A 20,326-nucleotide genomic window follows, 5' to 3' on the forward strand; every position below is an offset into this window, starting at 1 on the left:
AGCCATGAGAATGAACCGCGGGATTCCGTGTGGAAAGAACCAATCATGCAGCGCGGACGACTGCTCGTTTGGACTCCTGCGTGCTATTGTACATACTGGCGTCGGCCTAGCATCGCAAGTTGCCTGCCGCGCCGTGAATGCACGTGTAGCAACAGAAAAAATGAGCCAGGGAGTGCAGACTCTCTACCACTTGTATTCGGTACTTACCAAGATTCCAGAAGGTCTAACGATCGCCTGCCTCGGTAGCGCAGTAGGCAGCGCGTAAGTCTCATAATCTTAAGGTCGTGAGTTCGATCCTCACCCGGGGCATCTAATTTTCTGTGACTGAAGGTGGTGCTGTTGCTAGGGTGCCAACTTATTTCTTGTTTGTTATCCACAACGTTTCAACGCTTCAGCGGGAAAATGTTTACTTCCTGTTATTGCTACATACAGCTTCCCTATTCCTCTTCTCCCAGCAGAGCATGAAGCCAAAAGCATTGCTCTGCGACGTTTGAGGTGCGCGCCTTGCCAGTCAGTATGTGCAAAGATGCTCGCAAAGAGAGCGACAATGCGACAAGCGACCGTACGAACGGTCGAACGAAACGGCCGCATCCGGTGTGGTCTAGTGGCTAGGATACCTGGCTTTCACCCAGGAGGCCCGGGTTCGATTCCCGGTACCAGAACGGAATTTTTTCCACACTAATCGTGACAAGTTTGAGCTGTCCGAGCGGCCGTTTCCCGTCCTGCTCGCAATATAGCTACTGTTTCGTGACCGTCAGCAGAATATAGACTAGGGAAGCAGACACACGACGACCATAGGAATGGTGTATGGCTTCATGCCACCTGATTCCAGCGTAGGGCTGAGCAGCTGCATCTGCCGAGGCCCGTTAGCTCAGTTGGTTAGAGCGTCGTGCTAATAACGCGAAGGTCGTGGGTTCGATCCCCCCACGGGCCACTTCTCTTTTACTACTGCGAAAAGGCAGCGCCGATTTCAGCTGGCGAGTGTGATGACCAAATGATCATCACCCTGCGTGGAAGTTGACAGAGGATCCGAACCCGACTCGTCGGGAAGCACTACAGCGTTCACTCGGCAATGGCCATAATATCTTGAATACACTGGTTAGAGAAAATGAAAGAAAATGTCCGATTGCCGATGCGTAACAACTTTGGCCCTTGTCAGTACTTGGGCGGGTGAGCGCATGGGAACACAGGGCACTATTGGCAGTTTTACTTCCTATTTTTGTTTCTCCTTTGTTTTCGGAGCTACAGCCCGATTCGGCCAGGGAGACGCCACCGTGAAATGAAGGGGGCGTGCTGTGTGTCCATCGCCTCGCCTCTCCTTACCTCTCTCAGTCGTTTCTCGTGCTTGTCGTTTTGATATAGGCCGATTTGAGAGCGTCAGCTCTCGCGTCAGCTGAGCAAAGTCGAGACAAGTCGAGACACACTAAGGGCTGGTATGCAGCGAGTAAGAGGGCGAAAAAACAATAGTTTAAGAGCGCGTGGCAAAAGTACTCATACGCGAAATTAAAAGCCTGCTGCGGTGGCCGGGAATCGAACCCGGATCAACTGCTTGGAAGGCAACTATGCTGACCACTACACCACCACCGCACAAGCGAGCGCCCCGCCACCGCGCTGAGTCGGCTTCCCGCCTGTCGGCAGCGGCCGAAGGTGATCGTACCCGGCAGGCGCATTTCGAGGCAGGCTAGGGGAGCACATCCAGACGCATTCGGACAGCGTATCCGCGCACATTTCGCATCCTTTGGCAAGAGTCGGCGCCGGCGACGCAAGAGTACGCAGAGGACCGCGTTCTGGCGGCATCTTTAAGCAGTGCAGTGCAGGATTCAGCGTCTGCAGCATCTTCTCCACAGAATGCTACGGCGCTTGACGGCAGTCCCACTTTCCCTTGAGACATCTGCTCGGGAAGCAGCGTGAAGGTACCGCTGGCCCGAGCATCGGTGGTTCAGTGGTAGAATGCTCGCCTGCCACGCGGGCGGCCCGGGTTCGATTCCCGGCCGATGCATCATTTTGTTTTTTCTCCGGTAGGGGTGCTGCGTGTCTTTCGCACTCGAACTGCGTGAGCCATGAGAATGAACCGCGGGATTCCGTGTGGAAAGAACCAATCATGCAGCGCGGACGACTGCTCGTTTGGACTCCTGCGTGCTATTGTACACACTGGCGTCGGCCTAGCATCGCAAGTTGCCTGCCGCGCCGTGAATGCACGTGTAGCAACAGAAAAAATGAGCCAGGGAGTGCAGACTCTCTACCACTTGTATTCGGTACTTACCAAGATTCCAGAAGGTCTAACGATCGCCTGCCTCGGTAGCGCAGTAGGCAGCGCGTAAGTCTCATAATCTTAAGGTCGTGAGTTCGATCCTCACCCGGGGCATCTAATTTTCTGTGACTGAAGGTGGTGCTGTTGCTAGGGCGCCAACTTATTTCTTGTTTGTTATCCACAACGTTTCAACGCTTCAGCGGGAAAATGTTTACTTCCTGTTATTGCTACATACAGCTTCCCTATTCCTCTTCTCCCAGCAGAGCATGAAGCCAAAAGCATTGCTCTGCGACGTTTGAGGTGCGCGCCTTGCCAGTCAGTATGTGCAAAGATGCTCGCAAAGAGAGCGACAATGCGACAAGCGACCGTACGAACGGTCGAATGAAACGGCCGCATCCGGTGTGGTCTAGTGGCTAGGATACCTGGCTTTCACCCAGGAGGCCCGGGTTCGATTCCCGGTACCGGAACGGAATTTTTTCCACACTAATCGTGACAAGTTTGAGCTGTCCGAGCGGCCGTTTCCCGTCCTGCTCGCAATATAGCTACTGTTTCGTGACCGTCAGCAGAATATAGACTAGGGAAGCAGACACACGACGACCATAGGAATGGTGTATGGCTTCATGCCACCTGATTCCAGCGTAGGGCTGAGCAGCTGCATCTGCCGAGGCCCGTTAGCTCAGTTGGTTAGAGCGTCGTGCTAATAACGCGAAGGTCGTGGATTCGATCCCCCCACGGGCCACTTCTCTTTTACTACTGCGAAAAGGCAGCGCCGATTTCAGCTGGCGAGTGTGATGACCAAATGATCATCACCCTGCGTGGAAGTTGACAGAGGATCCGAACCCGACTCGTCGGGAAGCACTACAGCATTCACTCGGCAATGGCCATAATATCTTGAATACACTGGTTAGAGAAAATGAAAGAAAATGTCCGATTGCCGATGCGTAACAACTTTGGCCCTTGTCAGTACTTGGGCGGGTGAGCGCATGGGAACACAGGGCACTATTGGCAGTTTTACTTCCTATTTTTGTTTCTCCTTTGTTTTCGGAGCTACAGCCCGATTCGGCCAGGGAGACGCCACCGTGAAATGAAGGGGGCGTGCTGTGTGTCCATCGCCTCGCCTCTCCTTACCTCTCTCAGTCGTTTCTCGTGCTTGTCGTTTTGATATAGGCCGATTTGAGAGCGTCAGCTCTCGCGTCAGCTGAGCAAAGTCGAGACAAGTCGAGACACACTAAGGGCTGGTATGCAGCGAGTAAGAGGGCGAAAAAACAATAGTTTAAGAGCGCGTGGCAAAAGTACTCATACGCGAAATTAAAAGCCTGCTGCGGTGGCCGGGAATCGAACCCGGATCAACTGCTTGGAAGGCAACTATGCTGACCACTACACCACCACCGCACAAGCGAGCGCCCCGCCACCGCGCTGAGTCGGCTTCCCGCCTGTCGGCAGCGGCCGAAGGTGATCGTACCCGGCAGGCGCATTTCGAGGCAGGCTAGGGGAGCACATCCAGACGCATTCGGACAGCGTATCCGCGCACATTTCGCATCCTTTGGCAAGAGTCGGCGCCGGCGACGCAAGAGTACGCAGAGGACCGCGTTCTGGCGGCATCTTTAAGCAGTGCAGTGCAGGATTCAGCGTCTGCAGCATCTTCTCCACAGAATGCTACGGCGCTTGACGGCAGTCCCACTTTCCCTTGAGACATCTGCTCGGGAAGCAGCGTGAAGGTACCGCTGGCCCGAGCATCGGTGGTTCAGTGGTAGAATGCTCGCCTGCCACGCGGGCGGCCCGGGTTCGATTCCCGGCCGATGCATCATTTTGTTTTTTCTCCGGTAGGGGTGCTGCGTGTCTTTCGCACTCGAACTGCGTGAGCCATGAGAATGAACCGCGGGATTCCGTGTGGAAAGAACCAATCATGCAGCGCGGACGACTGCTCGTTTGGACTCCTGCGTGCTATTGTACATACTGGCGTCGGCCTAGCATCGCAAGTTGCCTGCCGCGCCGTGAATGCACGTGTAGCAACAGAAAAAATGAGCCAGGGAGTGCAGACTCTCTACCACTTGTATTCGGTACTTACCAAGATTCCAGAAGGTCTAACGATCGCCTGCCTCGGTAGCGCAGTAGGCAGCGCGTAAGTCTCATAATCTTAAGGTCGTGAGTTCGATCCTCACCCGGGGCATCTAATTTTCTGTGACTGAAGGTGGTGCTGTTGCTAGGGCGCCAACTTATTTCTTGTTTGTTATCCACAACGTTTCAACGCTTCAGCGGGAAAATGTTTACTTCCTGTTATTGCTACATACAGCTTCCCTATTCCTCTTCTCCCAGCAGAGCATGAAGCCAAAAGCATTGCTCTGCGACGTTTGAGGTGCGCGCCTTGCCAGTCAGTATGTGCAAAGATGCTCGCAAAGAGAGCGACAATGCGACAAGCGACCGTACGAACGGTCGAATGAAACGGCCGCATCCGGTGTGGTCTAGTGGCTAGGATACCTGGTTTTCACCCAGGAGGCCCGGGTTCGATTCCCGGTACCGGAACGGAATTTTTTCCACACTAATCGTGACAAGTTTGAGCTGTCCGAGCGGCCGTTTCCCGTCCTGCTCGCAATATAGCTACTGTTTCGTGACCGTCAGCAGAATATAGACTAGGGAAGCAGACACACGACGACCATAGGAATGGTGTATGGCTTCATGCCACCTGATTCCAGCGTAGGGCTGAGCAGCTGCATCTGCCGAGGCCCGTTAGCTCAGTTGGTTAGAGCGTCGTGCTAATAACGCGAAGGTCGTGGGTTCGATCCCCCCACGGGCCACTTCTCTTTTACTACTGCGAAAAGGCAGCGCCGATTTCAGCTGGCGAGTGTGATGACCAAATGATCATCACCCTGCGTGGAAGTTGACAGAGGATCCGAACCCGACTCGTCGGGAAGCACTACAGCATTCACTCGGCAATGGCCATAATATCTTGAATACACTGGTTAGAGAAAATGAAAGAAAATGTCCGATTGCCGATGCGTAACAACTTTGGCCCTTGTCAGTACTTGGGCGGGTGAGCGCATGGGAACACAGGGCACTATTGGCAGTTTTACTTCCTATTTTTGTTTCTCCTTTGTTTTCGGAGCTACAGCCCGATTCGGCCAGGGAGACGCCACCGTGAAATGAAGGGGGCGTGCTGTGTGTCCATCGCCTCGCCTCTCCTTACCTCTCTCAGTCGTTTCTCGTGCTTGTCGTTTTGATATAGGCCGATTTGAGAGCGTCAGCTCTCGCGTCAGCTGAGCAAAGTCGAGACAAGTCGAGACACACTAAGGGCTGGTATGCAGCGAGTAAGAGGGCGAAAAAACAATAGTTTAAGAGCGCGTGGCAAAAGTACTCATACGCGAAATTAAAAGCCTGCTGCGGTGGCCGGGAATCGAACCCGGATCAACTGCTTGGAAGGCAACTATGCTGACCACTACACCACCACCGCACAAGCGAGCGCCCCGCCACCGCGCTGAGTCGGCTTCCCGCCTGTCGGCAGCGGCCGAAGGTGATCGTACCCGGCAGGCGCATTTCGAGGCAGGCTAGGGGAGCACATCCAGACGCATTCGGACAGCGTATCCGCGCACATTTCGCATCCTTTGGCAAGAGTCGGCGCCGGCGACGCAAGAGTACGCAGAGGACCGCGTTCTGGCGGCATCTTTAAGCAGTGCAGTGCAGGATTCAGCGTCTGCAGCATCTTCTCCACAGAATGCTACGGCGCTTGACGGCAGTCCCACTTTCCCTTGAGACATCTGCTCGGGAAGCAGCGTGAAGGTACCGCTGGCCCGAGCATCGGTGGTTCAGTGGTAGAATGCTCGCCTGCCACGCGGGCGGCCCGGGTTCGATTCCCGGCCGATGCATCATTTTGTTTTTTCTCCGGTAGGGGTGCTGCGTGTCTTTCGCACTCGAACTGCGTGAGCCATGAGAATGAACCGCGGGATTCCGTGTGGAAAGAACCAATCATGCAGCGCGGACGACTGCTCGTTTGGACTCCTGCGTGCTATTGTACATACTGGCGTCGGTCTAGCATCGCAAGTTGCCTGCCGCGCCGTGAATGCACGTGTAGCAACAGAAAAAATGAGCCAGGGAGTGCAGACTCTCTACCACTTGTATTCGGTACTTACCAAGATTCCAGAAGGTCTAACGATCGCCTGCCTCGGTAGCGCAGTAGGCAGCGCGTAAGTCTCATAATCTTAAGGTCGTGAGTTCGATCCTCACCCGGGGCATCTAATTTTCTGTGACTGAAGGTGGTGCTGTTGCTAGGGCGCCAACTTATTTCTTGTTTGTTATCCACAACGTTTCAACGCTTCAGCGGGAAAATGTTTACTTCCTGTTATTGCTACATACAGCTTCCCTATTCCTCTTCTCCCAGCAGAGCATGAAGCCAAAAGCATTGCTCTGCGACGTTTGAGGTGCGCGCCTTGCCAGTCAGTATGTGCAAAGATGCTCGCAAAGAGAGCGACAATGCGACAAGCGACCGTACGAACGGTCGAATGAAACGGCCGCATCCGGTGTGGTCTAGTGGCTAGGATACCTGGCTTTCACCCAGGAGGCCCGGGTTCGATTCCCGGTACCGGAACGGAATTTTTTCCACACGAATCGTGACAAGTTTGAGCTGTCCGAGCGGCCGTTTCCCGTCCTGCTCGCAATATAGCTACTGTTTCGTGACCGTCAGCAGAATATAGACTAGGGAAGCAGACACACGACGACCATAGGAATGGTGTATGGCTTCATGCCACCTGATTCCAGCGTAGGGCTGAGCAACTGCATCTGCCGAGGCCCGTTAGCTCAGTTGGTTAGAGCGTCGTGCTAATAACGCGAAGGTCGTGGGTTCGATCCCCCCACGGGCCACTTCTCTTTTACTACTGCGAAAAGGCAGCGCCGATTTCAGCTGGCGAGTGTGATGACCAAATGATCATCACCCTGCGTGGAAGTTGACAGAGGATCCGAACCCGACTCGTCGGGAAGCACTACAGCATTCACTCGGCAATGGCCATAATATCTTGAATACACTGGTTAGAGAAAATGAAAGAAAATGTCCGATTGCCGATGCGTAACAACTTTGGCCCTTGTCAGTACTTGGGCGGGTGAGCGCATGGGAACACAGGGCACTATTGGCAGTTTTACTTCCTATTTTTGTTTCTCCTTTGTTTTCGGAGCTACAGCCCGATTCGGCCAGGGAGACGCCACCGTGAAATGAAGGGGGCGTGCTGTGTGTCCATCGCCTCGCCTCTCCTTACCTCTCTCAGTCGTTTCTCGTGCTTGTCGTTTTGATATAGGCCGATTTGAGAGCGTCAGCTCTCGCGTCAGCTGAGCAAAGTCGAGACAAGTCGAGACACACTAAGGGCTGGTATGCAGCGAGTAAGAGGGCGAAAAAACAATAGTTTAAGAGCGCGTGGCAAAAGTACTCATACGCGAAATTAAAAGCCTGCTGCGGTGGCCGGGAATCGAACCCGGATCAACTGCTTGGAAGGCAACTATGCTGACCACTACACCACCACCGCACAAGCGAGCGCCCCGCCACCGCGCTGAGTCGGCTTCCCGCCTGTCGGCAGCGGCCGAAGGTGATCGTACCCGGCAGGCGCATTTCGAGGCAGGCTAGGGGAGCACATCCAGACGCATTCGGACAGCGTATCCGCGCACATTTCGCATCCTTTGGCAAGAGTCGGCGCCGGCGACGCAAGAGTACGCAGAGGACCGCGTTCTGGCGGCATCTTTAAGCAGTGCAGTGCAGGATTCAGCGTCTGCAGCATCTTCTCCACAGAATGCTACGGCGCTTGACGGCAGTCCCACTTTCCCTTGAGACATCTGCTCGGGAAGCAGCGTGAAGGTACCGCTGGCCCGAGCATCGGTGGTTCAGTGGTAGAATGCTCGCCTGCCACGCGGGCGGCCCGGGTTCGATTCCCGGCCGATGCATCATTTTGTTTTTTCTCCGGTAGGGGTGCTGCGTGTCTTTCGCACTCGAACTGCGTGAGCCATGAGAATGAACCGCGGGATTCCGTGTGGAAAGAACCAATCATGCAGCGCGGACGACTGCTCGTTTGGACTCCTGCGTGCTATTGTACATACTGGCGTCGGTCTAGCATCGCAAGTTGCCTGCCGCGCCGTGAATGCACGTGTAGCAACAGAAAAAATGAGCCAGGGAGTGCAGACTCTCTACCACTTGTATTCGGTACTTACCAAGATTCCAGAAGGTCTAACGATCGCCTGCCTCGGTAGCGCAGTAGGCAGCGCGTAAGTCTCATAATCTTAAGGTCGTGAGTTCGATCCTCACCCGGGGCATCTAATTTTCTGTGACTGAAGGTGGTGCTGTTGCTAGGGCGCCAACTTATTTCTTGTTTGTTATCCACAACGTTTCAACGCTTCAGCGGGAAAATGTTTACTTCCTGTTATTGCTACATACAGCTTCCCTATTCCTCTTCTCCCAGCAGAGCATGAAGCCAAAAGCATTGCTCTGCGACGTTTGAGGTGCGCGCCTTGCCAGTCAGTATGTGCAAAGATGCTCGCAAAGAGAGCGACAATGCGACAAGCGACCGTACGAACGGTCGAATGAAACGGCCGCATCCGGTGTGGTCTAGTGGCTAGGATACCTGGCTTTCACCCAGGAGGCCCGGGTTCGATTCCCGGTACCGGAACGGAATTTTTTCCACACGAATCGTGACAAGTTTGAGCTGTCCGAGCGGCCGTTTCCCGTCCTGCTCGCAATATAGCTACTGTTTCGTGACCGTCAGCAGAATATAGACTAGGGAAGCAGACACACGACGACCATAGGAATGGTGTATGGCTTCATGCCACCTGATTCCAGCGTAGGGCTGAGCAACTGCATCTGCCGAGGCCCGTTAGCTCAGTTGGTTAGAGCGTCGTGCTAATAACGCGAAGGTCGTGGGTTCGATCCCCCCACGGGCCACTTCTCTTTTACTACTGCGAAAAGGCAGCGCCGATTTCAGCTGGCGAGTGTGATGACCAAATGATCATCACCCTGCGTGGAAGTTGACAGAGGATCCGAACCCGACTCGTCGGGAAGCACTACAGCATTCACTCGGCAATGGCCATAATATCTTGAATACACTGGTTAGAGAAAATGAAAGAAAATGTCCGATTGCCGATGCGTAACAACTTTGGCCCTTGTCAGTACTTGGGCGGGTGAGCGCATGGGAACACAGGGCACTATTGGCAGTTTTACTTCCTATTTTTGTTTCTCCTTTGTTTTCGGAGCTACAGCCCGATTCGGCCAGGGAGACGCCACCGTGAAATGAAGGGGGCGTGCTGTGTGTCCATCGCCTCGCCTCTCCTTACCTCTCTCAGTCGTTTCTCGTGCTTGTCGTTTTGATATAGGCCGATTTGAGAGCGTCAGCTCTCGCGTCAGCTGAGCAAAGTCGAGACAAGTCGAGACACACTAAGGGCTGGTATGCAGCGAGTAAGAGGGCGAAAAAACAATAGTTTAAGAGCGCGTGGCAAAAGTACTCATACGCGAAATTAAAAGCCTGCTGCGGTGGCCGGGAATCGAACCCGGATCAACTGCTTGGAAGGCAACTATGCTGACCACTACACCACCACCGCACAAGCGAGCGCCCCGCCACCGCGCTGAGTCGGCTTCCCGCCTGTCGGCAGCGGCCGAAGGTGATCGTACCCGGCAGGCGCATTTCGAGGCAGGCTAGGGGAGCACATCCAGACGCATTCGGACAGCGTATCCGCGCACATTTCGCATCCTTTGGCAAGAGTCGGCGCCGGCGACGCAAGAGTACGCAGAGGACCGCGTTCTGGCGGCATCTTTAAGCAGTGCAGTGCAGGATTCAGCGTCTGCAGCATCTTCTCCACAGAATGCTACGGCGCTTGACGGCAGTCCCACTTTCCCTTGAGACATCTGCTCGGGAAGCAGCGTGAAGGTACCTCTGGCCCGAGCATCGGTGGTTCAGTGGTAGAATGCTCGCCTGCCACGCGGGCGGCCCGGGTTCGATTCCCGGCCGATGCATCATTTTGTTTTTTCTCCGGTAGGGGTGCTGCGTGTCTTTCGCACTCGAACTGCGTGAGCCATGAGAATGAACCGCGGGATTCCGTGTGGAAAGAACCAATCATGCAGCGCGGACGACTGCTCGTTTGGACTCCTGCGTGCTATTGTACATACTGGCGTCGGCCTAGCATCGCAAGTTGCCTGCCGCGCCGTGAATGCACGTGTAGCAACAGAAAAAATGAGCCAGGGAGTGCAGACTCTCTACCACTTGTATTCGGTACTTACCAAGATTCCAGAAGGTCTAACGATCGCCTGCCTCGGTAGCGCAGTAGGCAGCGCGTAAGTCTCATAATCTTAAGGTCGTGAGTTCGATCCTCACCCGGGGCATCTAATTTTCTGTGACTGAAGGTGGTGCTGTTGCTAGGGCGCCAACTTATTTCTTGTTTGTTATCCACAACGTTTCAACGCTTCAGCGGGAAAATGTTTACTTCCTGTTATTGCTACATACAGCTTCCCTATTCCTCTTCTCCCAGCAGAGCATGAAGCCAAAAGCATTGCTCTGCGACGTTTGAGGTGCGCGCCTTGCCAGTCAGTATGTGCAAAGATGCTCGCAAAGAGAGCGACAATGCGACAAGCGACCGTACGAACGGTCGAATGAAACGGCCGCATCCGGTGTGGTCTAGTGGCTAGGATACCTGGCTTTCACCCAGGAGGCCCGGGTTCGATTCCCGGTACCGGAACGGAATTTTTTCCACACTAATCGTGACAAGTTTGAGCTGTTCGAGCGGCCGTTTCCCGTCCTGCTCGCAATATAGCTACTGTTTCGTGACCGTCAGCAGAATATAGACTAGGGAAGCAGACACACGACGACCATAGGAATGGTGTATGGCTTCATGCCACCTGATTCCAGCGTAGGGCTGAGCAGCTGCATCTGCCGAGGCCCGTTAGCTCAGTTGGTTAGAGCGTCGTGCTAATAACGCGAAGGTCGTGGGTTCGATCCCCCCACGGGCCACTTCTCTTTTACTACTGCGAAAAGGCAGCGCCGATTTCAGCTGGCGAGTGTGATGACCAAATGATCATCACCCTGCGTGGAAGTTGACAGAGGATCCGAACCCGACTCGTCGGGAAGCACTACAGCATTCACTCGGCAATGGCCATAATATCTTGAATACACTGGTTAGAGAAAATGAAAGAAAATGTCCGATTGCCGATGCGTAACAACTTTGGCCCTTGTCAGTACTTGGGCGGGTGAGCGCATGGGAACACAGGGCACTATTGGCAGTTTTACTTCCTATTTTTGTTTCTCCTTTGTTTTCGGAGCTACAGCCCGATTCGGCCAGGGAGACGCCACCGTGAAATGAAGGGGGCGTGCTGTGTGTCCATCGCCTCGCCTCTCCTTACCTCTCTCAGTCGTTTCTCGTGCTTGTCGTTTTGATATAGGCCGATTTGAGAGCGTCAGCTCTCGCGTCAGCTGAGCAAAGTCGAGACAAGTCGAGACACACTAAGGGCTGGTATGCAGCGAGTAAGAGGGCGAAAAAACAATAGTTTAAGAGCGCGTGGCAAAAGTACTCATACGCGAAATTAAAAGCCTGCTGCGGTGGCCGGGAATCGAACCCGGATCAACTGCTTGGAAGGCAACTATGCTGACCACTACACCACCACCGCACAAGCGAGCGCCCCGCCACCGCGCTGAGTCGGCTTCCCGCCTGTCGGCAGCGGCCGAAGGTGATCGTACCCGGCAGGCGCATTTCGAGGCAGGCTAGGGGAGCACATCCAGACGCATTCGGACAGCGTATCCGCGCACATTTCGCATCCTTTGGCAAGAGTCGGCGCCGGCGACGCAAGAGTACGCAGAGGACCGCGTTCTGGCGGCATCTTTAAGCAGTGCAGTGCAGGATTCAGCGTCTGCAGCATCTTCTCCACAGAATGCTACGGCGCTTGACGGCAGTCCCACTTTCCCTTGAGACATCTGCTCGGGAAGCAGCGTGAAGGTACCGCTGGCCCGAGCATCGGTGGTTCAGTGGTAGAATGCTCGCCTGCCACGCGGGCGGCCCGGGTTCGATTCCCGGCCGATGCATCATTTTGTTTTTTCTCCGGTAGGGGTGCTGCGTGTCTTTCGCACTCGAACTGCGTGAGCCATGAGAATGAACCGCGGGATTCCGTGTGGAAAGAACCAATCATGCAGCGCGGACGACTGCTCGTTTGGACTCCTGCGTGCTATTGTACATACTGGCGTCGGCCTAGCATCGCAAGTTGCCTGCCGCGCCGTGAATGCACGTGTAGCAACAGAAAAAATGAGCCAGGGAGTGCAGACTCTCTACCACTTGTATTCGGTACTTACCAAGATTCCAGAAGGTCTAACGATCGCCTGCCTCGGTAGCGCAGTAGGCAGCGCGTAAGTCTCATAATCTTAAGGTCGTGAGTTCGATCCTCACCCGGGGCATCTAATTTTCTGTGACTGAAGGTGGTGCTGTTGCTAGGGCGCCAACTTATTTCTTGTTTGTTATCCACAACGTTTCAACGCTTCAGCGGGAAAATGTTTACTTCCTGTTATTGCTACATACAGCTTCCCTATTCCTCTTCTCCCAGCAGAGCATGAAGCCAAAAGCATTGCTCTGCGACGTTTGAGGTGCGCGCCTTGCCAGTCAGTATGTGCAAAGATGCTCGCAAAGAGAGCGACAATGCGACAAGCGACCGTACGAACGGTCGAATGAAACGGCCGCATCCGGTGTGGTCTAGTGGCTAGGATACCTGGCTTTCACCCAGGAGGCCCGGGTTCGATTCCCGGTACCGGAACGGAATTTTTTCCACACGAATCGTGACAAGTTTGAGCTGTCCGAGCGGCCGTTTCCCGTCCTGCTCGCAATATAGCTACTGTTTCGTGACCGTCAGCAGAATATAGACTAGGGAAGCAGACACACGACGACCATAGGAATGGTGTATGGCTTCATGCCACCTGATTCCAGCGTAGGGCTGAGCAGCTGCATCTGCCGAGGCCCGTTAGCTCAGTTGGTTAGAGCGTCGTGCTAATAACGCGAAGGTCGTGGGTTCGATCCCCCCACGGGCCACTTCTCTTTTACTACTGCGAAAAGGCAGCGCCGATTTCAGCTGGCGAGTGTGATGACCAAATGATCATCACCCTGCGTGGAAGTTGACAGAGGATCCGAACCCGACTCGTCGGGAAGCACTACAGCATTCACTCGGCAATGGCCATAATATCTTGAATACACTGGTTAGAGAAAATGAAAGAAAATGTCCGATTGCCGATGCGTAACAACTTTGGCCCTTGTCAGTACTTGGGCGGGTGAGCGCATGGGAACACAGGGCACTATTGGCAGTTTTACTTCCTATTTTTGTTTCTCCTTTGTTTTCGGAGCTACAGCCCGATTCGGCCAGGGAGACGCCACCGTGAAATGAAGGGGGCGTGCTGTGTGTCCATCGCCTCGCCTCTCCTTACCTCTCTCAGTCGTTTCTCGTGCTTGTCGTTTTGATATAGGCCGATTTGAGAGCGTCAGCTCTCGCGTCAGCTGAGCAAAGTCGAGACAAGTCGAGACACACTAAGGGCTGGTATGCAGCGAGTAAGAGGGCGAAAAAACAATAGTTTAAGAGCGCGTGGCAAAAGTACTCATACGCGAAATTAAAAGCCTGCTGCGGTGGCCGGGAATCGAACCCGGATCAACTGCTTGGAAGGCAACTATGCTGACCATTACACCACCACCGCACAAGCGAGCGCCCCGCCACCGCGCTGAGTCGGCTTCCCGCCTGTCGGCAGCGGCCGAAGGTGATCGTACCCGGCAGGCGCATTTCGAGGCAGGCTAGGGGAGCACATCCAGACGCATTCGGACAGCGTATCCGCGCACATTTCGCATCCTTTGGCAAGAGTCGGCGCCGGCGACGCAAGAGTACGCAGAGGACCGCGTTCTGGCGGCATCTTTAAGCAGTGCAGTGCAGGATTCAGCGTCTGCAGCATCTTCTCCACAGAATGCTACGGCGCTTGACGGCAGTCCCACTTTCCCTTGAGACATCTGCTCGGGAAGCAGCGTGAAGGTACCGCTGGCCCGAGCATCGGTGGTTCAGTGGTAGAATGCTCGCCTGCCACGCGGGCGGCCCGGGTTCGATTCCCGGCCGATGCATCATTTTGTTTTTTCTCCGGTAGGGGTGCTGCGTGTCTTTCGCACTCGAACTGCGTGAGCCATGAGAATGAACCGCGGGATTCCGTGTGGAAAGAACCAATCATGCAGCGCGGACGACTGCTCGTTTGGACTCCTGCGTGCTATTGTACATACTGGCGTCGGCCTAGCATCGCAAGTTGCCTGCCGCGCCGTGAATGCACGTGTAGCAACAGAAAAAATGAGCCAGGGAGTGCAGACTCTCTACCACTTGTATTCGGTACTTACCAAGATTCCAGAAGGTCTAACGATCGTCTGCCTCGGTAGCGCAGTAGGCAGCGCGTAAGTCTCATAATCTTAAGGTCGTGAGTTCGATCCTCACCCGGGGCATCTAATTTTCTGTGACTGAAGGTGGTGCTGTTGCTAGGGCGCCAACTTATTTCTTGTTTGTTATCCACAACGTTTCAACGCTTCAGCGGGAAAATGTTTACTTCCTGTTATTGCTACATACAGCTTCCCTATTCCTCTTCTCCCAGCAGAGCATGAAGCCAAAAGCATTGCTCTGCGACGTTTGAGGTGCGCGCCTTGCCAGTCAGTATGTGCAAAGATGCTCGCAAAGAGAGCGACAATGCGACAAGCGACCGTACGAACGGTCGAATGAAACGGCCGCATCCGGTGTGGTCTAGTGGCTAGGATACCTGGCTTTCACCCAGGAGGCCCGGGTTCGATTCCCGGTACCGGAACGGAATTTTTTCCACACTAATCGTGACAAGTTTGAGCTGTCCGAGCGGCCGTTTCCCGTCCTGCTCGCAATATAGCTACTGTTTCGTGACCGTCAGCAGAATATAGACTAGGGAAGCAGACACACGACGACCATAGGAATGGTGTATGGCTTCATGCCACCTGATTCCAGCGTAGGGCTGAGCAGCTGCATCTGCCGAGGCCCGTTAGCTCAGTTGGTTAGAGCGTCGTGCTAATAACGCGAAGGTCGTGGGTTCGATCCCCCCACGGGCCACTTCTCTTTTACTACTGCGAAAAGGCAGCGCCGATTTCAGCTGGCGAGTGTGATGACCAAATGATCATCACCCTGCGTGGAAGTTGACAGAGGATCCGAACCCGACTCGTCGGGAAGCACTACAGCATTCACTCGGCAATGGCCATAATATCTTGAATACACTGGTTAGAGAAAATGAAAGAAAATGTCCGATTGCCGATGCGTAACAACTTTGGCCCTTGTCAGTACTTGGGCGGGTGAGCGCATGGGAACACAGGGCACTATTGGCAGTTTTACTTCCTATTTTTGTTTCTCCTTTGTTTTCGGAGCTACAGCCCGATTCGGCCAGGGAGACGCCACCGTGAAATGAAGGGGGCGTGCTGTGTGTCCATCGCCTCGCCTCTCCTTACCTCTCTCAGTCGTTTCTCGTGCTTGTCGTTTTGATATAGGCCGATTTGAGAGCGTCAGCTCTCGCGTCAGCTGAGCAAAGTCGAGACAAGTCGAGACACACTAAGGGCTGGTATGCAGCGAGTAAGAGGGCGAAAAAACAATAGTTTAAGAGCGCGTGGCAAAAGTACTCATACGCGAAATTAAAAGCCTGCTGCGGTGGCCGGGAATCGAACCCGGATCAACTGCTTGGAAGGCAACTATGCTGACCACTACACCACCACCGCACAAGCGAGCGCCCCGCCACCGCGCTGAGTCGGCTTCCCGCCTGTCGGCAGCGGCCGAAGGTGATCGTACCCGGCAGGCGCATTTCGAGGCAGGCTAGGGGAGCACATCCAGACGCATTCGGACAGCGTATCCGCGCACATTTCGCATCCTTTGGCAAGAGTCGGCGCCGGCGACGCAAGAGTACGCAGAGGACCGCGTTCTGGCGGCATCTTTAAGCAGTGCAGTGCAGGATTCAGCGTCTGCAGCATCTTCTCCACAGAATGCTACGGCGCTTGACGGCAGTCCCACTTTCCCTTGAGACATCTGCTCGGGAAGCAGCGTGAAGGTACCGCTGGCCCGAGCATCGGTGGTTCAGTGGTAGAATGCTCGCCTGCCACGCGGGCGGCCCGGGTTCGATTCCCGGCCGATGCATCATTTTGTTTTTTCTCCGGTAGGGGTGCTGCGTGTCTTTCGCACTCGAACTGCGTGAGCCATGAGAATGAACCGCGGGATTCCGTGTGGAAAGAACCAATCATGCAGCGCGGACGACTGCTCGTTTGGACTCCTGCGTGCTATTGTACATACTGGCGTCGGCCTAGCATCGCAAGTTGCCTGCCGCGCCGTGAATGCACGTGTAGCAACAGAAAAAATGAGCCAGGGAGTGCAGACTCTCTACCACTTGTATTCGGTACTTACCAAGATTCCAGAAGGTCTAACGATCGCCTGCCTCGGTAGCGCAGTAGGCAGCGCGTAAGTCTCATAATCTTAAGGTCGTGAGTTCGATCCTCACCCGGGGCATCTAATTTTCTGTGACTGAAGGTGGTGCTGTTGCTAGGGCGCCAACTTATTTCTTGTTTGTTATCCACAACGTTTCAACGCTTCAGCGGGAAAATGTTTACTTCCTGTTATTGCTACATACAGCTTCCCTATTCCTCTTCTCCCAGCAGAGCATGAAGCCAAAAGCATTGCTCTGCGACGTTTGAGGTGCGCGCCTTGCCAGTCAGTATGTGCAAAGATGCTCGCAAAGAGAGCGACAATGCGACAAGCGACCGTACGAACGGTCGAATGAAACGGCCGCATCCGGTGTGGTCTAGTGGCTAGGATACCTGGCTTTCACCCAGGAGGCCCGGGTTCGATTCCCGGTACCGGAACGGAATTTTTTCCACACTAATCGTGACAAGTTTGAGCTGTCCGAGCGGCCGTTTCCCGTCCTGCTCGCAATATAGCTACTGTTTCGTGACCGTCAGCAGAATATAGACTAGGGAAGCAGACACACGACGACCATAGGAATGGTGTATGGCTTCATGCCACCTGATTCCAGCGTAGGGCTGAGCAGCTGCATCTGCCGAGGCCCGTTAGCTCAGTTGGTTAGAGCGTCGTGCTAATAACGCGAAGGTCGTGGGTTCGATCCCCCCACGGGCCACTTCTCTTTTACTACTGCGAAAAGGCAGCGCCGATTTCAGCTGGCGAGTGTGATGACCAAATGATCATCACCCTGCGTGGAAGTTGACAGAGGATCCGAACCCGACTCGTCGGGAAGCACTACAGCATTCACTCGGCAATGGCCATAATATCTTGAATACACTGGTTAGAGAAAATGAAAGAAAATGTCCGATTGCCGATGCGTAACAACTTTGGCCCTTGTCAGTACTTGGGCGGGTGAGCGCATGGGAACACAGGGCACTATTGGCAGTTTTACTTCCTATTTTTGTTTCTCCTTTGTTTTCGGAGCTACAGCCCGATTCGGCCAGGGAGACGCCACCGTGAAATGAAGGGGGCGTGCTGTGTGTCCATCGCCTCGCCTCTCCTTACCTCTCTCAGTCGTTTCTCGTGCTTGTCGTTTTGATATAGGCCGATTTGAGAGCGTCAGCTCTCGCGTCAGCTGAGCAAAGTCGAGACAAGTCGAGACACACTAAGGGCTGGTATGCAGCGAGTAAGAGGGCGAAAAAACAATAGTTTAAGAGCGCGTGGCAAAAGTACTCATACGCGAAATTAAAAGCCTGCTGCGGTGGCCGGGAATCGAACCCGGATCAACTGCTTGGAAGGCAACTATGCTGACCACTACACCACCACCGCACAAGCGAGCGCCCCGCCACCGCGCTGAGTCGGCTTCCCGCCTGTCGGCAGCGGCCGAAGGTGATCGTACCCGGCAGGCGCATTTCGAGGCAGGCTAGGGGAGCACATCCAGACGCATTCGGACAGCGTATCCGCGCACATTTCGCATCCTTTGGCAAGAGTCGGCGCCGGCGACGCAAGAGTACGCAGAGGACCGCGTTCTGGCGGCATCTTTAAGCAGTGCAGTGCAGGATTCAGCGTCTGCAGCATCTTCTCCACAGAATGCTACGGCGCTTGACGGCAGTCCCACTTTCCCTTGAGACATCTGCTCGGGAAGCAGCGTGAAGATACCGCTGGCCCGAGCATCGGTGGTTCAGTGGTAGAATGCTCGCCTGCCACGCGGGCGGCCCGGGTTCGATTCCCGGCCGATGCATCATTTTGTTTTTTCTCCGGTAGGGGTGCTGCGTGTCTTTCGCACTCGAACTGCGTGAGCCATGAGAATGAACCGCGGGATTCCGTGTGGAAAGAACCAATCATGCAGCGCGGACGACTGCTCGTTTGGACTCCTGCGTGCTATTGTACATACTGGCGTCGGCCTAGCATCGCAAGTTGCCTGCCGCGCCGTGAATGCACGTGTAGCAACAGAAAAAATGAGCCAGGGAGTGCAGACTCTCTACCACTTGTATTCGGTACTTACCAAGATTCCAGAAGGTCTAACGATCGCCTGCCTCGGTAGCGCAGTAGGCAGCGCGTAAGTCTCATAATCTTAAGGTCGTGAGTTCGATCCTCACCCGGGGCATCTAATTTTCTGTGACTGAAGGTGGTGCTGTTGCTAGGGCGCCAACTTATTTCTTGTTTGTTATCCACAACGTTTCAACGCTTCAGCGGGAAAATGTTTACTTCCTGTTATTGCTACATACAGCTTCCCTATTCCTCTTCTCCCAGCAGAGCATGAAGCCAAAAGCATTGCTCTGCGACGTTTGAGGTGCGCGCCTTGCCAGTCAGTATGTGCAAAGATGCTCGCAAAGAGAGCGACAATGCGACAAGCGACCGTACGAACGGTCGAATGAAACGGCCGCATCCGGTGTGGTCTAGTGGCTAGGATACCTGGCTTTCACCCAGGAGGCCCGGGTTCGATTCCCGGTACCGGAACGGAATTTTTTCCACACGAATCGTGACAAGTTTGAGCTGTCCGAGCGGCCGTTTCCCGTCCTGCTCGCAATATAGCTACTGTTTCGTGACCGTCAGCAGAATATAGACTAGGGAAGCAGACACACGACGACCATAGGAATGGTGTATGGCTTCATGCCACCTGATTCCAGCGTAGGGCTGAGCAGCTACATCTGCCGAGGCCCGTTAGCTCAGTTGGTTAGAGCGTCGTGCTAATAACGCGAAGGTCGTGGGTTCGATCCCCCCACGGGCCACTTCTCTTTTACTACTGCGAAAAGGCAGCGCCGATTTCAGCTGGCGAGTGTGATGACCAAATGATCATCACCCTGCGTGGAAGTTGACAGAGGATCCGAACCCGACTCGTCGGGAAGCACTACAGCATTCACTCGGCAATGGCCATAATATCTTGAATACACTGGTTAGAGAAAATGAAAGAAAATGTCCGATTGCCGATGCGTAACAACTTTGGCCCTTGTCAGTACTTGGGCGGGTGAGCGCATGGGAACACAGGGCACTATTGGCAGTTTTACTTCCTATTTTTGTTTCTCCTTTGTTTTCGGAGCTACAGCCCGATTCGGCCAGGGAGACGCCACCGTGAAATGAAGGGGGCGTGCTGTGTGTCCATCGCCTCGCCTCTCCTTACCTCTCTCAGTCGTTTCTCGTGCTTGTCGTTTTGATATAGGCCGATTTGAGAGCGTCAGCTCTCGCGTCAGCTGAGCAAAGTCGAGACAAGTCGAGACACACTAAGGGCTGGTATGCAGCGAGTAAGAGGGCGAAAAAACAATAGTTTAAGAGCGCGTGGCAAAAGTACTCATACGCGAAATTAAAAGCCTGCTGCGGTGGCCGGGAATCGAACCCGGATCAACTGCTTGGAAGGCAACTATGCTGACCACTACACCACCACCGCACAAGCGAGCGCCCCGCCACCGCGCTGAGTCGGCTTCCCGCCTGTCGGCAGCGGCCGAAGGTGATCGTACCCGGCAGGCGCATTTCGAGGCAGGCTAGGGGAGCACATCCAGACGCATTCGGACAGCGTATCCGCGCACATTTCGCATCCTTTGGCAAGAGTCGGCGCCGGCGACGCAAGAGTACGCAGAGGACCGCGTTCTGGCGGCATCTTTAAGCAGTGCAGTGCAGGATTC

The 20,326-nt window shown here is 54.4% G+C and overlaps 49 non-coding genes across 49 annotated transcripts; 39 read left to right on the forward strand and 10 right to left on the reverse strand.

Annotated features, from left to right (window-relative positions):
- The first annotated feature begins 236 nt into the window (after positions 1-236).
- On the forward strand, positions 237-309 carry Trnam-cau. Its single transcript has one exon. It is a non-coding gene; the product is annotated as a tRNA-Met (tRNA).
- A 281-nt stretch (positions 310-590) lies between these two features.
- Positions 591-662, forward strand: Trnae-uuc. Its single transcript has one exon. It is a non-coding gene; the product is annotated as a tRNA-Glu (tRNA).
- Positions 663-860: 198 nt separating this feature from the next.
- Trnai-aau lies at positions 861-934 on the forward strand. Its single transcript has one exon. It is a non-coding gene; the product is annotated as a tRNA-Ile (tRNA).
- A 581-nt stretch (positions 935-1,515) lies between these two features.
- Trnag-ucc lies at positions 1,516-1,587 on the reverse strand. The gene has a single exon. It is a non-coding gene; the product is annotated as a tRNA-Gly (tRNA).
- Positions 1,588-1,928: 341 nt separating this feature from the next.
- Trnag-gcc lies at positions 1,929-1,999 on the forward strand. Its single transcript has one exon. It is a non-coding gene; the product is annotated as a tRNA-Gly (tRNA).
- A 293-nt stretch (positions 2,000-2,292) lies between these two features.
- Trnam-cau lies at positions 2,293-2,365 on the forward strand. The gene has a single exon. It is a non-coding gene; the product is annotated as a tRNA-Met (tRNA).
- Positions 2,366-2,646: 281 nt separating this feature from the next.
- On the forward strand, positions 2,647-2,718 carry Trnae-uuc. Its single transcript has one exon. It is a non-coding gene; the product is annotated as a tRNA-Glu (tRNA).
- A 198-nt stretch (positions 2,719-2,916) lies between these two features.
- On the forward strand, positions 2,917-2,990 carry Trnai-aau. Its single transcript has one exon. It is a non-coding gene; the product is annotated as a tRNA-Ile (tRNA).
- A 581-nt stretch (positions 2,991-3,571) lies between these two features.
- Trnag-ucc lies at positions 3,572-3,643 on the reverse strand. Its single transcript has one exon. It is a non-coding gene; the product is annotated as a tRNA-Gly (tRNA).
- A 341-nt stretch (positions 3,644-3,984) lies between these two features.
- Trnag-gcc lies at positions 3,985-4,055 on the forward strand. Its single transcript has one exon. It is a non-coding gene; the product is annotated as a tRNA-Gly (tRNA).
- Positions 4,056-4,348: 293 nt separating this feature from the next.
- Positions 4,349-4,421, forward strand: Trnam-cau. Its single transcript has one exon. It is a non-coding gene; the product is annotated as a tRNA-Met (tRNA).
- Positions 4,422-4,702: 281 nt separating this feature from the next.
- Positions 4,703-4,774, forward strand: Trnae-uuc. Its single transcript has one exon. It is a non-coding gene; the product is annotated as a tRNA-Glu (tRNA).
- Positions 4,775-4,972: 198 nt separating this feature from the next.
- On the forward strand, positions 4,973-5,046 carry Trnai-aau. The gene has a single exon. It is a non-coding gene; the product is annotated as a tRNA-Ile (tRNA).
- Positions 5,047-5,627: 581 nt separating this feature from the next.
- On the reverse strand, positions 5,628-5,699 carry Trnag-ucc. The gene has a single exon. It is a non-coding gene; the product is annotated as a tRNA-Gly (tRNA).
- A 341-nt stretch (positions 5,700-6,040) lies between these two features.
- Positions 6,041-6,111, forward strand: Trnag-gcc. Its single transcript has one exon. It is a non-coding gene; the product is annotated as a tRNA-Gly (tRNA).
- A 293-nt stretch (positions 6,112-6,404) lies between these two features.
- On the forward strand, positions 6,405-6,477 carry Trnam-cau. The gene has a single exon. It is a non-coding gene; the product is annotated as a tRNA-Met (tRNA).
- Positions 6,478-6,758: 281 nt separating this feature from the next.
- Trnae-uuc lies at positions 6,759-6,830 on the forward strand. The gene has a single exon. It is a non-coding gene; the product is annotated as a tRNA-Glu (tRNA).
- Positions 6,831-7,028: 198 nt separating this feature from the next.
- On the forward strand, positions 7,029-7,102 carry Trnai-aau. The gene has a single exon. It is a non-coding gene; the product is annotated as a tRNA-Ile (tRNA).
- Positions 7,103-7,683: 581 nt separating this feature from the next.
- Trnag-ucc lies at positions 7,684-7,755 on the reverse strand. Its single transcript has one exon. It is a non-coding gene; the product is annotated as a tRNA-Gly (tRNA).
- A 341-nt stretch (positions 7,756-8,096) lies between these two features.
- On the forward strand, positions 8,097-8,167 carry Trnag-gcc. Its single transcript has one exon. It is a non-coding gene; the product is annotated as a tRNA-Gly (tRNA).
- A 293-nt stretch (positions 8,168-8,460) lies between these two features.
- Positions 8,461-8,533, forward strand: Trnam-cau. Its single transcript has one exon. It is a non-coding gene; the product is annotated as a tRNA-Met (tRNA).
- Positions 8,534-8,814: 281 nt separating this feature from the next.
- Positions 8,815-8,886, forward strand: Trnae-uuc. The gene has a single exon. It is a non-coding gene; the product is annotated as a tRNA-Glu (tRNA).
- Positions 8,887-9,084: 198 nt separating this feature from the next.
- Positions 9,085-9,158, forward strand: Trnai-aau. Its single transcript has one exon. It is a non-coding gene; the product is annotated as a tRNA-Ile (tRNA).
- A 581-nt stretch (positions 9,159-9,739) lies between these two features.
- On the reverse strand, positions 9,740-9,811 carry Trnag-ucc. The gene has a single exon. It is a non-coding gene; the product is annotated as a tRNA-Gly (tRNA).
- A 341-nt stretch (positions 9,812-10,152) lies between these two features.
- Positions 10,153-10,223, forward strand: Trnag-gcc. Its single transcript has one exon. It is a non-coding gene; the product is annotated as a tRNA-Gly (tRNA).
- Positions 10,224-10,516: 293 nt separating this feature from the next.
- Trnam-cau lies at positions 10,517-10,589 on the forward strand. Its single transcript has one exon. It is a non-coding gene; the product is annotated as a tRNA-Met (tRNA).
- Positions 10,590-10,870: 281 nt separating this feature from the next.
- Trnae-uuc lies at positions 10,871-10,942 on the forward strand. Its single transcript has one exon. It is a non-coding gene; the product is annotated as a tRNA-Glu (tRNA).
- Positions 10,943-11,140: 198 nt separating this feature from the next.
- Positions 11,141-11,214, forward strand: Trnai-aau. The gene has a single exon. It is a non-coding gene; the product is annotated as a tRNA-Ile (tRNA).
- Positions 11,215-11,795: 581 nt separating this feature from the next.
- Trnag-ucc lies at positions 11,796-11,867 on the reverse strand. Its single transcript has one exon. It is a non-coding gene; the product is annotated as a tRNA-Gly (tRNA).
- Positions 11,868-12,208: 341 nt separating this feature from the next.
- Positions 12,209-12,279, forward strand: Trnag-gcc. Its single transcript has one exon. It is a non-coding gene; the product is annotated as a tRNA-Gly (tRNA).
- A 293-nt stretch (positions 12,280-12,572) lies between these two features.
- Positions 12,573-12,645, forward strand: Trnam-cau. Its single transcript has one exon. It is a non-coding gene; the product is annotated as a tRNA-Met (tRNA).
- Positions 12,646-12,926: 281 nt separating this feature from the next.
- On the forward strand, positions 12,927-12,998 carry Trnae-uuc. Its single transcript has one exon. It is a non-coding gene; the product is annotated as a tRNA-Glu (tRNA).
- Positions 12,999-13,196: 198 nt separating this feature from the next.
- Trnai-aau lies at positions 13,197-13,270 on the forward strand. Its single transcript has one exon. It is a non-coding gene; the product is annotated as a tRNA-Ile (tRNA).
- Positions 13,271-13,851: 581 nt separating this feature from the next.
- On the reverse strand, positions 13,852-13,923 carry Trnag-ucc. The gene has a single exon. It is a non-coding gene; the product is annotated as a tRNA-Gly (tRNA).
- Positions 13,924-14,264: 341 nt separating this feature from the next.
- On the forward strand, positions 14,265-14,335 carry Trnag-gcc. The gene has a single exon. It is a non-coding gene; the product is annotated as a tRNA-Gly (tRNA).
- A 293-nt stretch (positions 14,336-14,628) lies between these two features.
- Positions 14,629-14,701, forward strand: Trnam-cau. The gene has a single exon. It is a non-coding gene; the product is annotated as a tRNA-Met (tRNA).
- A 281-nt stretch (positions 14,702-14,982) lies between these two features.
- Trnae-uuc lies at positions 14,983-15,054 on the forward strand. The gene has a single exon. It is a non-coding gene; the product is annotated as a tRNA-Glu (tRNA).
- Positions 15,055-15,252: 198 nt separating this feature from the next.
- Trnai-aau lies at positions 15,253-15,326 on the forward strand. The gene has a single exon. It is a non-coding gene; the product is annotated as a tRNA-Ile (tRNA).
- A 581-nt stretch (positions 15,327-15,907) lies between these two features.
- Trnag-ucc lies at positions 15,908-15,979 on the reverse strand. The gene has a single exon. It is a non-coding gene; the product is annotated as a tRNA-Gly (tRNA).
- Positions 15,980-16,320: 341 nt separating this feature from the next.
- Trnag-gcc lies at positions 16,321-16,391 on the forward strand. The gene has a single exon. It is a non-coding gene; the product is annotated as a tRNA-Gly (tRNA).
- Positions 16,392-16,684: 293 nt separating this feature from the next.
- Trnam-cau lies at positions 16,685-16,757 on the forward strand. The gene has a single exon. It is a non-coding gene; the product is annotated as a tRNA-Met (tRNA).
- A 281-nt stretch (positions 16,758-17,038) lies between these two features.
- Trnae-uuc lies at positions 17,039-17,110 on the forward strand. Its single transcript has one exon. It is a non-coding gene; the product is annotated as a tRNA-Glu (tRNA).
- Positions 17,111-17,308: 198 nt separating this feature from the next.
- Trnai-aau lies at positions 17,309-17,382 on the forward strand. The gene has a single exon. It is a non-coding gene; the product is annotated as a tRNA-Ile (tRNA).
- Positions 17,383-17,963: 581 nt separating this feature from the next.
- Positions 17,964-18,035, reverse strand: Trnag-ucc. Its single transcript has one exon. It is a non-coding gene; the product is annotated as a tRNA-Gly (tRNA).
- A 341-nt stretch (positions 18,036-18,376) lies between these two features.
- Trnag-gcc lies at positions 18,377-18,447 on the forward strand. Its single transcript has one exon. It is a non-coding gene; the product is annotated as a tRNA-Gly (tRNA).
- A 293-nt stretch (positions 18,448-18,740) lies between these two features.
- On the forward strand, positions 18,741-18,813 carry Trnam-cau. The gene has a single exon. It is a non-coding gene; the product is annotated as a tRNA-Met (tRNA).
- A 281-nt stretch (positions 18,814-19,094) lies between these two features.
- On the forward strand, positions 19,095-19,166 carry Trnae-uuc. The gene has a single exon. It is a non-coding gene; the product is annotated as a tRNA-Glu (tRNA).
- A 198-nt stretch (positions 19,167-19,364) lies between these two features.
- Trnai-aau lies at positions 19,365-19,438 on the forward strand. The gene has a single exon. It is a non-coding gene; the product is annotated as a tRNA-Ile (tRNA).
- Positions 19,439-20,019: 581 nt separating this feature from the next.
- Trnag-ucc lies at positions 20,020-20,091 on the reverse strand. Its single transcript has one exon. It is a non-coding gene; the product is annotated as a tRNA-Gly (tRNA).
- Between the last annotated feature and the right edge of the window lie 235 nt (positions 20,092-20,326).

This window comes from Schistocerca americana, unplaced genomic scaffold (genome assembly GCF_021461395.2).
Source record: "Schistocerca americana isolate TAMUIC-IGC-003095 unplaced genomic scaffold, iqSchAmer2.1 HiC_scaffold_116, whole genome shotgun sequence".
NCBI lineage: Eukaryota > Metazoa > Arthropoda > Insecta > Orthoptera > Acrididae > Schistocerca > Schistocerca americana.